This window comes from Dryobates pubescens, chromosome Z (assembly GCF_014839835.1).
Source record: "Dryobates pubescens isolate bDryPub1 chromosome Z, bDryPub1.pri, whole genome shotgun sequence".
Lineage (NCBI taxonomy): Eukaryota > Metazoa > Chordata > Aves > Piciformes > Picidae > Dryobates > Dryobates pubescens.
The window spans coordinates 71,874,342-71,888,303 of NC_071657.1; the positions used below are offsets into that span (position 1 = coordinate 71,874,342).

The following is a 13,962-nucleotide window of genomic DNA, read 5'->3' on the forward strand; positions in this document are numbered from 1 at the left end:
AGAGGGTAAAGGCAACAAATGTCTTCCTTTTTATAGGTTTGCTGGACAGGAAGGGGGAGTGGAATAGACCACCTATGACCTGGGGGACCCCTCCCCCTGGGAGGGGGAAAGCAAGTCCCTCTTTGCTCACCTGGGTCAGGTTATTGTTGTCCTCTGGGAGGGGGTCAGGGCTCTTTCAGACCTCCACCCAGGATGGGTGTAACCTATCACATTCTTGATACCAGATTTGAGCACCTCTTTTGCCATCCTTATTGACTTTCAAGAGTAGTATTTCTGGTGACCTTGATATCTAATCTTTTTGCCTTTTTCCTCCTCTTCTATTACTTTGGGAACAACTGGTCATCTGAAAAGCCAACAAAAGTGTTTTCATGTCCGCTGCCTGTACATGCATGGTGCATGCATAGGGAGGAAAGAAAAGTACAGTAAGTTTCAAAAGCTTCATCTATCACTTAGTGGTTTAGCTTCCCCTTGCTACTTTTTTTTTAATTATTATTGTTGTTATTATCATTATTGTTATTATTATTTTCCCTTAGGAAGTTAAATAACTTCTTATGCTTCTGGCTAGTATTAAGTAATTTTTAAGTCATTTATTTCACACAGAAACAAGACTGACTTTGTTTTTATATCATTTGTGTGGGTTTGGTTTTGATTTTCTTCATTTGTTCATTTTTCATCTTTTAAAAATGCTGACAGCAGTTGCCCTAGATGTAGAAAACACTTGCACCTTGTGGGCTACTTCTTTTCCTGTGGGTGTCTACACTTTCCAGATACAAAGCTTTCATAGGTAAGACATGCCATTTTGCACCAGCAAAATCATTTCCATCTCTTTCCCTTCAGAATAGAAATTTAACACACTATGATGTAATATTTGGAGCACAGAAAAATTTTATTTATTCAAATAGGACTTCTTGTTTGGCATCTAATTATGACTATTTATCTGCCAAGTTTATTATAACATTTGCAGCATTCACAGTGCCAGGAAGACATCTGTTAAAGCTTTCTATTTAATGTCTTGTGTGAACAAGGTGTATCTACCACAACTATTCTTCATATGAGAAGGCTCCTAGATTAGAATATGAAGGGTTTGTGGTGTTATGTTCTGTTATGCATAAGCACAAAATGCATTTAGAAAAGTAGTTCACAGACTCATTAGACTGGATTGCTGTTATTCTCCACACATTCTGCTTCTTAGATTTGATTTCATCATTCCTGTCTCAGTTTGTGCGTAATTATTGCTCAACTTGCGCCCATATTACAAACTGTAGTGTGCTTGTCCTAAGATCTCTGTTCTAGTGGTGCAGTTCACAAAATCTTTGTATCCTTCTGGTGGGGTTTTTATAACGCTTACAAGTGACAAAATGGTATTTCATTAATTACTAATAGCATTTTTTGGCTCTTTTACAACTGGTCCTGAGGTAGTGTTAGGCCTTCCTAATTATTAATCATTGATGCATATATAGAAAACACAATAATTTTTATCAATAAGACCAAAAATATCTGATGCATGTGGTTTTCCTTTAGTAATAGCTTGTGTATGTCATGATCATGTATAGATTGTGATGATGACTGTAGCTGTCTGTGGAGACAGGTTGGACTTGATGATCCTCGAGGTCTCTTCGAACCTTAGTTATACTGTGATACTGAAAACATTAGGTCTGTGGGAAATTTCCATGAACAAATGCTGTAGATCTCAGTTGTTTCTCCCTGCCTCTGAGGGCAGAGCTCCAGATTAGTGTCAATATTTTGATTGTCACTGTGACTGGAGAATAAGTGGCTGCACAGGCCTCTTCAAAGCATTTTTAGTACCGTGGGTTTTAATTAGAAAACAAGTATTTGCCTCAAAGCAGCAGTTGTCATCAGAGATCACATGTAGCTTTCAAATCCACTGGTATTAATCTTCTTTGCATATCTTTAAGACTAAGAATCTTTCTAATTAAACTCTTAAAGCCTCTTATCTCTGAGGCCTGAATGATGCTGTAGTGGAATATATCACTCCCAGCAACAATGAGTAAAACCATAATTCCCTACATAATACAAATCAAGTGGATTGTAGAACATTATGTTCATTAGAAACTAATAGATTTTTTTACATGTTTGATCAAAGCAGCTGGCATTTAATCCAAGCTGAGAAGCAGAATACTATTTCATACTACTTATTGGTTAATTCATGGCCAAGTCTGCAATTTACTGACAAAACAACTGAGCAACCTTATGGGATTGGATATTCTACCTCGATAATGTACATAAATAATGGTCAGCAGATAAACATAGCACAGATAATTCAATAGAAATAAAAATATCTCTCAGGATAGAATAATATAGATATAATAACTATATCTTAAGAACACAGATGAGAAGTGTGATTTAGGAGAGCATAAGAATATTATTTTGTTATGTTTTTCACATTCTGAAAAGGATGCTTCAGATGGGGTTGGGAGAAACACAATGCTTAGTGGTATTCGTATTAAGCCAATGGACCTAGGAGGTCTTTTGTCTTGCAGGACTTTGTCTCCATTCTGTATCACAGAAAGCTTTTAAATCACTGTTGCTCACACGGATCTTTGGTTTTGGCAGAATAAAAACTTACATTGAGATTTTGAAAGGCTTGCAGTTTTTAGCCAAGCTGAGAATGTGGAAGTCTGGAAGCTTACTGAAGTAAGCTTGTTGGAGCTCACTGAAGTAAGATTGCTGAAGTACACAAAGGCAATAAATTCTTTCTTTGCTCTGAGAAAAATATGCTGACTATTTGTTGTTGGTGTTGGTTTGTTGGTTTAGTTTTTTTTCCCTTCTGTGCTGGTGTACTAGATTAACAGAAAGGAAGGTGCAGTGGGAGGTATCCAGCTAATGGGTGGAAGAAAGAAACATGAAGTTCTCATCTCCTCTGAACTGAGCAGTGTTCCATGTAAAGAGGTCAAAATACACTATTAATCTAACAGAGGATGGTTGAGTTAATGTTTGCTCTTTACTAAGATTCCTCCTGTGGTAACACTCAGAGGAGTTTAATTTTTTTATCTGTTCCTTGTTCACTCTTTCTTTAGCTGTGTACCAGGAGAGTTTCTACGCAAAAGAACACACAAACAAATGTGCATTACGCACAACATTGGCTCTATGAAAATAAAGAGAGGCAGATCAGCAATGATGTCTCATTCTTTAGGGACCAAGGTAACTTATGCCAGTGAAAGCTTTTATAAACCTCACTAAGGCCTTTGGGTCTTAGTAATGACATACTGTGGCAATATGGTACAACAGAGGTTTACCTGCCTTGTACCACAGCTGTAACTTGTACTACCTTGTTTCAATTCGTAATAAAAAAGGCTGCTCAGGGGAAAGTTAAAAATTAATTTAAAACTTAATAACCATTTATTTCAGTTTCCCATTGTATAACAGCTAAATACCACTATACATCCATTTTTGTGGTTATTTTCTTGACTTACAGTGTCCTCAATTTGTACAGTCTTTTGTGCTGTTGAATGTTCTCTATATGTTTTTTCTTCAGTCTCTGCTGTATTATTTGCATGTTCAGCCACACACATTTCTACACAAACTTTTCTGGTGAGATAGCAGTCTCTAAAATATGTGTTACCATTGCAGCCCAGACTTTCCTAGCAAAGGTTGTACTTTTGTGGGAAGATCAGGGGTAGGTACAAACCATTTTCCACTTTGATTATCAGACTGAGGTTGTGGTGGAGTCACCATCATTGGGGGTGTTTAGGAGGAGACTGGGTGGGATACTTGGTGCCATGGTTTAGTTGATTGGATGGTGTTGGGTGATGGGTTGGACGTGATGATATTGAAGGTCTGGTCTATTCTATTCTATTCTATTCTATTCTATTCTATTCTATTCTTGTATCAATTGAAGAGTTGCCAGACAGACGTGTACCAAAATAGATTGTTCCATCTATTGGCTTATTAGATTTATTCAATCAACATGAATGTTTTCCCTTGCTCCTTCTAATAGGTATGATTATGAAGAAAAAATTATATGACAAGCACAATATTAATAAATATATTAATAAATATTTATTAATATGAAAAAAAAACTCAAAAACTAACTAATAGGTTTGATGTGTGGCTGGAATAAACATTTACAATAGGAATGTACAATACTTAGGCAATATAAAAATTTAAACAATTTTAAGCAAACCAGAAAATATGTGGGAAAGAGAATCCCTGGTGCAATATGGTGCTTGACCACTGAAGGAGAATTGACAGGAGTCTTTTACAGAGGCAAGATAAGATTAGTTAGAATCATAAAATCAACAAGGTTGGAAAATACCTCAGAGATCATCCAGTCCAACCTATTACCTAATAACTAACACTTTACGACTAACTAAACCATGGCTTCAAGTGCCACATCCAATCCTTTTTTGAATGCCTCCAGGGACAGTGACTCCACCACCTCCCTGGGCAGCACATTCCAATGGCCAATTTCTCTTTCTGTGAAAAGCTTTCTCCTCACCTTGAGCCTAAACTTCCTCTGGCTCAGCTTGAGAGTGTGTCCTCTTGTTCTGGTGCTGACTGTTGGTGAGAGGCTCCAGGAACTGCAGGTATTATAATCCAGTTTGTGGATAATGCAGCATGATCCAAAGGAAAAGGACCTGCCAGAATTAAAGTGTCCATAGACACAGCTACTATGAGGCAAAATTTGTGAGCAGCGGCACTGTAAGAAAGCCGCATCACTTGAAGTCCCTTCCAACCTCTAATATGTTGTGATACTGTGAAGTTTGTTTCCTCTTTTCCAATCATCAGGGCCTCCATCAGATTGCCATGGCCTTTCAAATATAATGGACAGTGGCTTGGCAACTTCATCTACCAGTTCCCTCAAGACTTGTGGGTAGATGTCATCAGGTCATATGGACTTCTGCACTTTCATGTTCTTTAGATGGTATTGAGCCAGACCTTTGCACAACTAGAGTCTTGCAATCCAAGAAAGCACAAAATTAACTACAGAGCTGTGCTATAAAATCGCCACACTATCAAGTGTCCTAAAAAACAATAGTATTAAAATTGTTAGCTGAGAGAGCTGCAAATCATCCCAAGCTATTAGAAACTGTAGAGATCCAGATTGTTCCCTGTGAAACTGGTGAATTCATATTGTGGTTGTTTGAGGCTGTGCCTTTAAGAACAAACACTGCTGGAACACACTGGCTAATGTTTTTGGTACTAGAACCAAAACATTCTGATATTCTAAACGAATTTCATTGGTTGATAAACAAAAATTCAGCTTTAGATTGTGAAGCGGTTGGAAAATTTTTTTTTTTTTCCTCAGTTCAGTTCGGTTTGGGAGTTGGGGGAGTTTGGTGTTTCAGCCTGTTCTCCCTGCCTGCTTCTTCTGCGAACTGCTGGACTTGGCCTTCAGATAAGCAAACACTAATCCTGCATGGGCTTTTGAAGCTTGCTAACAACTCTTTTCCTTAGTAACTTGCCTTTCTCTCTCTCTAACCCCTTTTTGGGGAAAAAGGGAGGTAAGGGGAGGAGAGAGGGGGTTCCAAAGAGGGGATCCCTCCCTGAGGGAGGGATTTTTGTTGTGTTATTTGTCTTTGCTGTGTATTTCTGTGTATATATTGTAAATACCTGTATATATTGTGTTATATATAACCTGCTTTCCATATATGTTTGTAAATATATAGCTTGCTCTTCGACTGAGTTAGCTGTGGTTTCTTACTCTGTGGAGGAGGGAGAGCTAAGCCCTCTCTCAACCTACCACATTTATTGGCGCCCAACGTGGGGCTCGAACCCACGACCCTGAGATTAAGAGTCTCATGCTCTACCGACTGAGTTAGCTGTGGTTTCTTACTCTGTGGAGGAGGGAGAGCTAAGCCCTCTCTCAACCTACCACATTTATTGGCTGCCCAACTCGGGGCTTGCTGACAAATTAGTTTGATTTATTGCTTGCTTAAGTCGAACGAGCAAACATGAAGGTGTTTTGGCTTTTTGAGCGTCTGTTCTTCTCGGTCTTTGGTGTATTGATCTACAAGTATTGCCTGGGTATGATTATCGATAAGATAGGTAAATATATAATGCAAAAATTATATTTGTGGTTTAAGTACAAGATTCGGCTTCTGTATGATCAGTGCCTGGAATTCTTTTATGTTAAAAAGTACAGGAATGTTACATCTAGCACACTCCCTATTGAGATAAAAGAGTTTAAGATTCCGCTCGGTGAAAGGGTAATTTTAAGTGATGGCTGGGATCCAAAGCTGATTTTCTTGATGTGTGTAGTCCTGCTGCTGGTGATAAGTAATGTGTATTTGCTAGTGACACTGTACCGGGAGAGAAAAGTTTATAAGGCATGTTTTGTTATTAGACGGAGGACAAAGAGACGAAAACGCCACCCTAGCTCTGTTTCAGGAACATCCAGTGAGGATGATAATGGAGAATCTGTGTCAGTTAAAGATAAAGCTAAAAAGTCAATCGGCAAGGCAGCTCTGAATAGCAATGGTGATGATTCTGGCAAGCAGCCAGGGGCTACAGTAGCCCCAAACATGGCGGCTCCTGTGTCCCAGGCAGCCACCATTAATGAGGCAAAGTCATTTCCTCCTTCTTCCATGGCAGGAGCGGAAGCGTCCTCCAAAGCAACTAATCTGTCTCAAAGCTTATCAGCTTCTGATAATAAGGCAGCTGGAAACCCAAACACAGCTCCAGTAAAGCAAGTAGCAGTTTTAACAACAAGGAAGGGTAAGACTAAAGCTGATTCAGGAGCTGACGGGGATGCACAGCAAGGTTCTTCTGCTGGGGAGGAAGAGAAAATCTGTCTTAAAAATATAGCTGAGTTATTGAGATCATCAGAGGATCGAGATGCATCTCTTGGTAGGACAGCAGCTAGTGGTGGTGCCTCTCAGCTTAAAGGGATCCTTGAGAGAGTGACAGAAAGGTTGTTTGGACCACAAGTTGAGGAAGAGGAGGCAGAAGAGCAACAAGATGACATAACCGACTGCTCTTCACCCCGGGAGGAGCTTAGAAATGTAAGAAAAGACTATCTCAGAGCAGATAAGGAGCCAGTTCTCGCTTGGCTTGGTAGATGCTATGATACAGGTGCTCCAGCTCTAATGGTTGGAGACAAGTCAGCAGCCCAGCTAGGAACTCTCTCAAAGGATAATGGAATAGATAGACATCTAGGCAAGGCTCTCGGTAAGGTTAATCTGTGGATACGCCTTCTAATGGCGGTTCTCATGAGATACCCTTCCCGAGATGATCTTCCATGGAATCCTAAGCCCTGGACTACCATAGATGAGGGAATCAAGCGTCTGAGAGAATTTGCTGTTAGAGAGGTACTCTATGGTGAACATGAATCTCTGAATCCTGATGATGTTCCTGTAGGAAATGGTCTTACTAAAAAGCTCATCAAGCTTGCTCCTTCTAATTATGCAAACATTCTGGCAAGCAGAATTGTAGCAAGAAATTATGGTGGAGCTCCTCTTACGGTTGGCCAATTCACTGATCAATTGAGACAATTGGATGATAGCATGACACGTGTTTCTTTGGTTTCAGCCATTGAAACTCTGTCTGGAAAACTGGAGAATTGCATGAAAGAGCTGAAGGATGAATTTAAAAACACCATCTCCCAATTGGCACAAAGAGATGATTCCAATTCTTCCTCCAGGTGGGTACAGGTTTCATCTGTGAGGAATAGACATCCTCCAAGGAGGTCATTCCAAAACAGATCAAACCAAAACAGACCACCAAGGCAGTCACGTAGGACTATTTGGATTACCCTGCGTGATCAGTTTGGTGAGAACATGAACAGGTGGGATGGTCAACCAACTTCTAATCTTTTCAGGAGACTGAGAGAACTGCAAAGTGGCAGAACCCGAGGTAGCAATACCAGAAGGGTAGCTGTTACTTCTACAGTTCCCCAGGACAACTCTAGTAGCTCCAACAGTGGCTCCAGTTCTAACACTGCACAGTGTGCTCGTTGCACCTGTGGACATGTTCCCCATAACTAGGGGTGCCCTGCCTCCCGCCAGGGGGAGGAGAGGGGTAATACAGATAACAGAATCTATTGGGATGTGTACATCCAGTGGCCTGGCACTTCACACTTTCAGAAGTACAGGGCCTTGGTTGACACAGGAGCTCAGTGCACCATATTGCCATCAAATTATCAGGGATCAGAGTCCATAACTATTCTGGGAGTCACTGGTGGATCTCAAGAGTTAAGTAAAGTGGAGGTTAATATAAGCTTAACTGGTAAACAATGGAAAAAGCATACAGTTGTGACCGGACCTGATGCACCTTGTATTTTGGGAATTGATTTTCTGAGAGAAGGGCGTTTCAAAGACCCTAAAGGTTACAAATGGGCTTTTGGAGTAGCTTCTGTAGAAATTGATGGACAAAAACTGAAGCTGTCTGCTAGACCTGAGCTTTCTGATGAATCTGCAGTTGTGGGACAACACAAGATTCAGGACATTAAGTTGCCGGTTGCTTCTCGGACTGTGCATCACAGACAATACAGAACCAACCGTGACTCTTTGTTGCCCATTCAGAATCTGATTCGTCAGTTGGAGAGTCAGAAAGTCATCAGCAAAACTCATTCACCTTTCAACAGTCCAGTGTGGCCTGTGCGAAAGCCGAATGGAGACTGGCGTCTGACAGTGGACTACCGAGCCCTGAATGAAGTAACTCCGCCTATGAGTGCAGCAGTACCGACATGATGGAACTCCAGTATGAGCTGGAATCCAAAGAGGCCAAATGGTATGCTACCATAGACATTGCTAATGCCTTCTTCTCTATTCCCATAGCAGAGGAATGCAGGCCTCAGTTTGCTTTCACCTGGAGAGGAATCCAGTACACTTTCAACAGACTGCCAATGGGCTGGATCCACAGCTCCAGCATCTGTCATGCAGTAATCCACGATGCTCTGGAGGAAGGTGGTGCTCCAGAACACATCCAGTTCATCGATGATATCATCGTCTGGGGTAAAACTGCTGAGGAAGTCTTCGAGAAAGGTAACAAAATCATGGACATTCTCCTGAATGCAGGTTTTGCCATCAAGAGAGACAAAGTGAAAGGTCCTACCACAGAGATCCAGTTTCTGGGAGTGCAGTGGCAGGATGGACGCCGACACATTCCAGTGGATGTGGTAAATAGAGTCTCTACCATGGCAAATCCCACGAACAAGCAAGAAACTCTACGTTTCTTGGGGATAGTGGGATTTTGGAGACTACACATTCCTGGATACAGTCAGATTGTGAAACCTCTGTATGATGTGACTCGAAAGAGGAACAGTTTCCACTGGGGACCTGAACAACAAGCAGCCTTTGACCAGATAAAGCAAGAAGTAGTCCAAGCAGTGGGTCTGGGACCTGTGCGAGATGGTCCAGACATTAAGAACATTTTGTACACGGCTGCAGGTGACAATGGTCCAACCTGGTGCTTGTGGCAAAAAGCTCCAGGTGAGACACGTGGACGACCTCTTGGTTTCTGGAGTCGAGGTTACAGAGGTTCAGAGGCTAATTACACTCCAACAGAGAAAGAGATTCTAGCTGCCTATGAAGGAGTGAAAGCAGCTTCTGAAGTAATTGGAACTGAGTCACAACTTCTCTTAGCTCCCAGATTGCCAGTTTTGAATTGGATGTTCAAAGGCAAAGGTTCCACACCACATCATGCCACAGATTCCACCTGGTCTAAGTGGATGGCCCTGATAACACAGAGAGCTCGAATGGGAAATCTTGAAAGACCTGGTCTGGTGGAGGTGATCTCAAGTTGGCCTGAAGATACCAACTGTGCTAAACCTCCAGAGGAGAGAGTAACTCGTGCTGAGGAAGCTCCTCCTTACAATGACCTTTCTGATGATGAAAAGAAATATGCTTTGTTCACAGACGGTTCCTGTTGTCTCGTCGGGAACAAGCGAAGGTGGAAGTCTGCCGTGTGGAGTCCAACACGCCGAGTTGCAGAGGCGAAGGATGGAGAAGGAGAATCCAGTCAGTTTGCAGAGGTAAAAGCTGTCCAGCTAGCTCTCGACGTGGCTGAACGTGAGAGATGGCCAAAGCTTTATCTCTACACCGACTCATGGATGGTAGCCAATGCTCTATGGGGTTGGCTAAAGAACTGGAAAAAGAATGGCTGGCAGAGGAAAGGAAAACCCATCTGGGCAGCTGAACTGTGGCAAGACATTGCTGATCGAATCGAGAGAATTCCAGTGAAAGTGAGACACATTGATGCTCACATTCCCAAGAGCAAAGCTACTGAGGAACAGCAGCACAACCATCAGGCAGATCTAGCTGCAAGAGTTTCTCAAGTAGACAAGGACTCTGAACTTGATCTCGACTGGAAACACCGAGGTGAGATATTCTTAGCTCGGTGGGCTCACGATTCGTCAGGACATCAAGGCAGAGATGCAACATACCAATGGGCTCGTGACAGATCCATAGACATTTCCATGGATGCCATCACACAAGTCATCCATGACTGTGACATTTGTGCTGCTATTAAGCAGGCAAAGAGAATTAAGCCCTTGTGGTATGGTGACAGATGGTCCAAATACAGGTATGGTGAAGCTTGGCAGATTGACTACATCACTCTACCACGTTCTCGTTCTGGTAAGCAGTACGTGCTTACTATGGTAGAGGCAAACACTGGATGGCTGGAAACTTACGCAGTCCCACATGCAACTGCACGCAACACCATTCTCGGTCTGGAGAGACAGATCCTGTGGAGACACGGAACTCCAGAGAGGATTGAGTCAGACAACGGAACTCACTTCAAGAACAACCTTGTAAAGAGCTGGGCAAAAGAGCACGGTATTGAGTGGATTTTCCATATTCCTTACTATGCACCAGCTGCAGGGAAGATTGAACGCTACAACGGTTTGTTGAAGACCACTCTCAAAGCCATGGGAGGTGGATCTTTGAAAAACTGGGAGAAACATTTAGCACAAGCAACCTGGCTGGTGAACAGTAGAGGTTCAGTGAACCGAGCTGGACCTGCACATTCTGATCTGCTACAGAAAGTAGAAGGTGATAGAGTTCCTGTTGTTAGGGAAAAGAATCTGTTAGGTAAAACTGTTTGGGTATTTTCGCCCTCAGGAGAGGCTAAACCTGTCCGAGGGGTGGTTTCAGCAGAAGGTCCGGGTCACACTTATTGGGTAATGCAAGAGAATGGTGAAATTCAGTGTATTCCACAAAGAGATTTAACTTTAGCTGAGAGAGTTTAATTTCAGAATGTTGTACAGCTACAGCGCGTCCAAAGGAAAGAGTCCCTGAGGAATCTACGGTGCACGAACCCTGAGAGTCCTGAGTCAACTGAGAGTCCCTGAGTCCCTGTTTCCCTTTTTCTTCGCTTCGTCTGCGGAGAGACAAACTGTTTTCCATTTTCTTGATTTTGGATTTTCTTGGACTTCTGAATCATCTACATCTGAGTATAGCCGGAATGGACGATGAACTTAACTTACGAACTGTAAATATTGTTCTGGATTGGATGGACAGTACGAACAGCCAATGAAATTGTTTAGAAAGGGGTGGACTGTGGTCGTTTGAGGCTGTGCCTTTAAGAACAAACACTGCTGGAACACACTGGCTAATGTTTTTGGTACTAGAACCAAAACATTCTGATATTCTAAACGAATTTCATTGGTTGATAAACAAAAATTCAGCTTTAGATTGTGAAGCGGTTGGAAATTTTTTTTTTTTTTTTCCTCAGTTCAGTTCGGTTTGGGAGTTGGGGGAGTTTGGTGTTTCAGCCTGTTCTCCCTGCCTGCTTCTTCTGCGAACTGCTGGACTTGGCCTTCAGATAAGCAAACACTAATCCTGCATGGGCTTTTGAAGCTTGCTAACAACTCTTTTCCTTAGTAACTTGCCTTTCTCTCTCTCTAACCCCTTTTTGGGGAAAAAGGGAGGTAAGGGGAGGAGAGAGGGGGTTCCAAAGAGGGGATCCCTCCCTGAGGGAGGGATTTTTGTTGTGTTATTTGTCTTTGCTGTGTATTTCTGTGTATATATTGTAAATACCTGTATATATTGTGTTATATATAACCTGCTTTCCATATATGCTTGTAAATATATAGCTTGCTCTTCGACTGAGTTAGCTGTGGTTTCTTACTCTGTGGAGGAGGGAGAGCTAAGCCCTCTCTCAACCTACCACACATATTTAAGACAAAATAAACTTAAAAAAAACCAACAAAACAGAGCAACAACAAAAATCCAAACCAAACAAAAAACCCCACCCCAAATCACAAAAACATGCCACATAAAAAGATGCCATACAAAAAACCAAACAAAACCCCCTCAAAACAACAGAAGAAACAAACAGCAACAACAACAAAAAAAGCCAAACCCAAAACCTAATCAACACACTCGCACAATGCCCCAAATAAACAAAAAAAAAATCAAAAAACTTGTTTTGTTCCCAAATTTCTACATTCCTCTATTTTCTGTTGGAACCCAGTGATATTTTTTTTCTACTTAAAAACAAATAAATAATAATTATCTATGCACAGTCCAAGACAGACGAAGTTCAACACTGCCTGACCAACCTGATCTCCTTCTATGATCAGGTGACCCACCTGGTGGATGTGGGGCAGGCTGTGGATGTAGTCTACCTGGACCTCAGCAAGGCCTTTGACACTGTCCCCCACAGCAAACTCCTGGCCAAGCTGTCAGCCCATGGCTTGGATGGGAGCACACTGCGATGGGTTAGGAAGTGGCTGGAGGGTCGAGCCCAGAGAGTGGTGGTGAATGGTGCCACATCCAGCTGGCAGCCAGTCACCAGTGGTGTGCCCCAGGGATCAGTGCTGGGCCCCATGCTCTTCAACATCTTTATTGATGATCTGGAGGAGGGCATTGAGTCCATCATCAGTAAATTTGCTGACGACACCAAGCTAGGGGCAGGAGTTGATCTGCTGGGGGGTAGAGAGGCTCTGCAGAGGGACCTCGACAGGCTGGGCAGATGGGCAGTGTCTGAAAGCAGAGATTGAACACATCCAAGTGCCGGGTTCTGCACATTGGCCACAGCAACCCCATGCAGAGCTACAGGCTGGGGTCAGAGTGGCTGGAGAGCGGCCAGGTAGAGAGGTACCTGGGGATGCTGGTTGATAGTAAGCTGAAAATGAGCTTGCAGTGTGCCCAGACAGCCAGGAGGGCCAATGGCATCCTGGCCTGCATCAGGAACAGTGTGGCCAGCAGGAGCAGGGAGGTCATTGTGCCCCTGTACACTGCACTGGTTAGACCTCACATTGAGTCCTGTGTCCAGTTCTGGGCCCCTCAGTTTAGGAAGGATGTTGACTTGCTGGAGCGTGTCCAGAGAAGGGCAATGAAGTTGGTGAGGGCTTTGGAACACAAGCCCTATGAGGACAGTCTGAGGGAGCTGGGGTTGCTTAGCCTGGAAAGGAGGAGACTCAGGGGTGACCTTATTGCTCTCTACAACTACCTGAGGGGAAGTTGTAGACAGGTGGATGTTGGTCTCTTCTCCCAGGCAGCCAGTACCAGAACAAGAGGACACAGTCTCAGGCTGCACCAGAGGAGGTTTAGGTTGGATGTTAGGAAGAAGTTCTATACAGAGAGAGTGATTGCCCATTAGAATGGGCTGCCTGGGGAGGTGGTGGAGTCACCATCATTGGAGGTCACCATCATTCAGGAGGAGACTTGATAGGGTGCTTGGTGCCATGGTTTAGTTGTTTAGGTGGGTTGGATTGGTTGAGGGGTTGGACGCGATGATCTTGAAGGTCTCTTCCAACCTGTTATTTAAATATTATTGTTATTATTATTATTATTATTATTATTATTATTATTATTATTATTATTATTATTATTATGCTTCTCTTGCAAAAATGTTGAGGAATAGATTGCCTTAACATATAAAACCAGCCTTAACTAGTTTCCAGTGTAGATGTTTCTGATAGGTTGAAAAGGCTGACGCTCCCACCACAGGCAAAAAGTGAGACTCAGACAAATGGATTGCAAGAGTGGTGGAAAGTTTAAATGGAAAAACAATGAAAATTTTACAGAGAACCACAAGCACAGTGACAAAAGA

At 42.6% G+C, this 13,962-nt stretch overlaps 1 non-coding gene across 1 annotated transcript; it reads right to left on the reverse strand.

Moving 5' to 3' along the window:
- Positions 1–5,716: 5,716 nt before the first annotated feature.
- On the reverse strand, positions 5,717–5,790 carry TRNAK-CUU (transfer RNA lysine (anticodon CUU)). Its single transcript has one exon. It is a non-coding gene; the product is annotated as a tRNA-Lys (tRNA).
- Between the last annotated feature and the right edge of the window lie 8,172 nt (positions 5,791–13,962).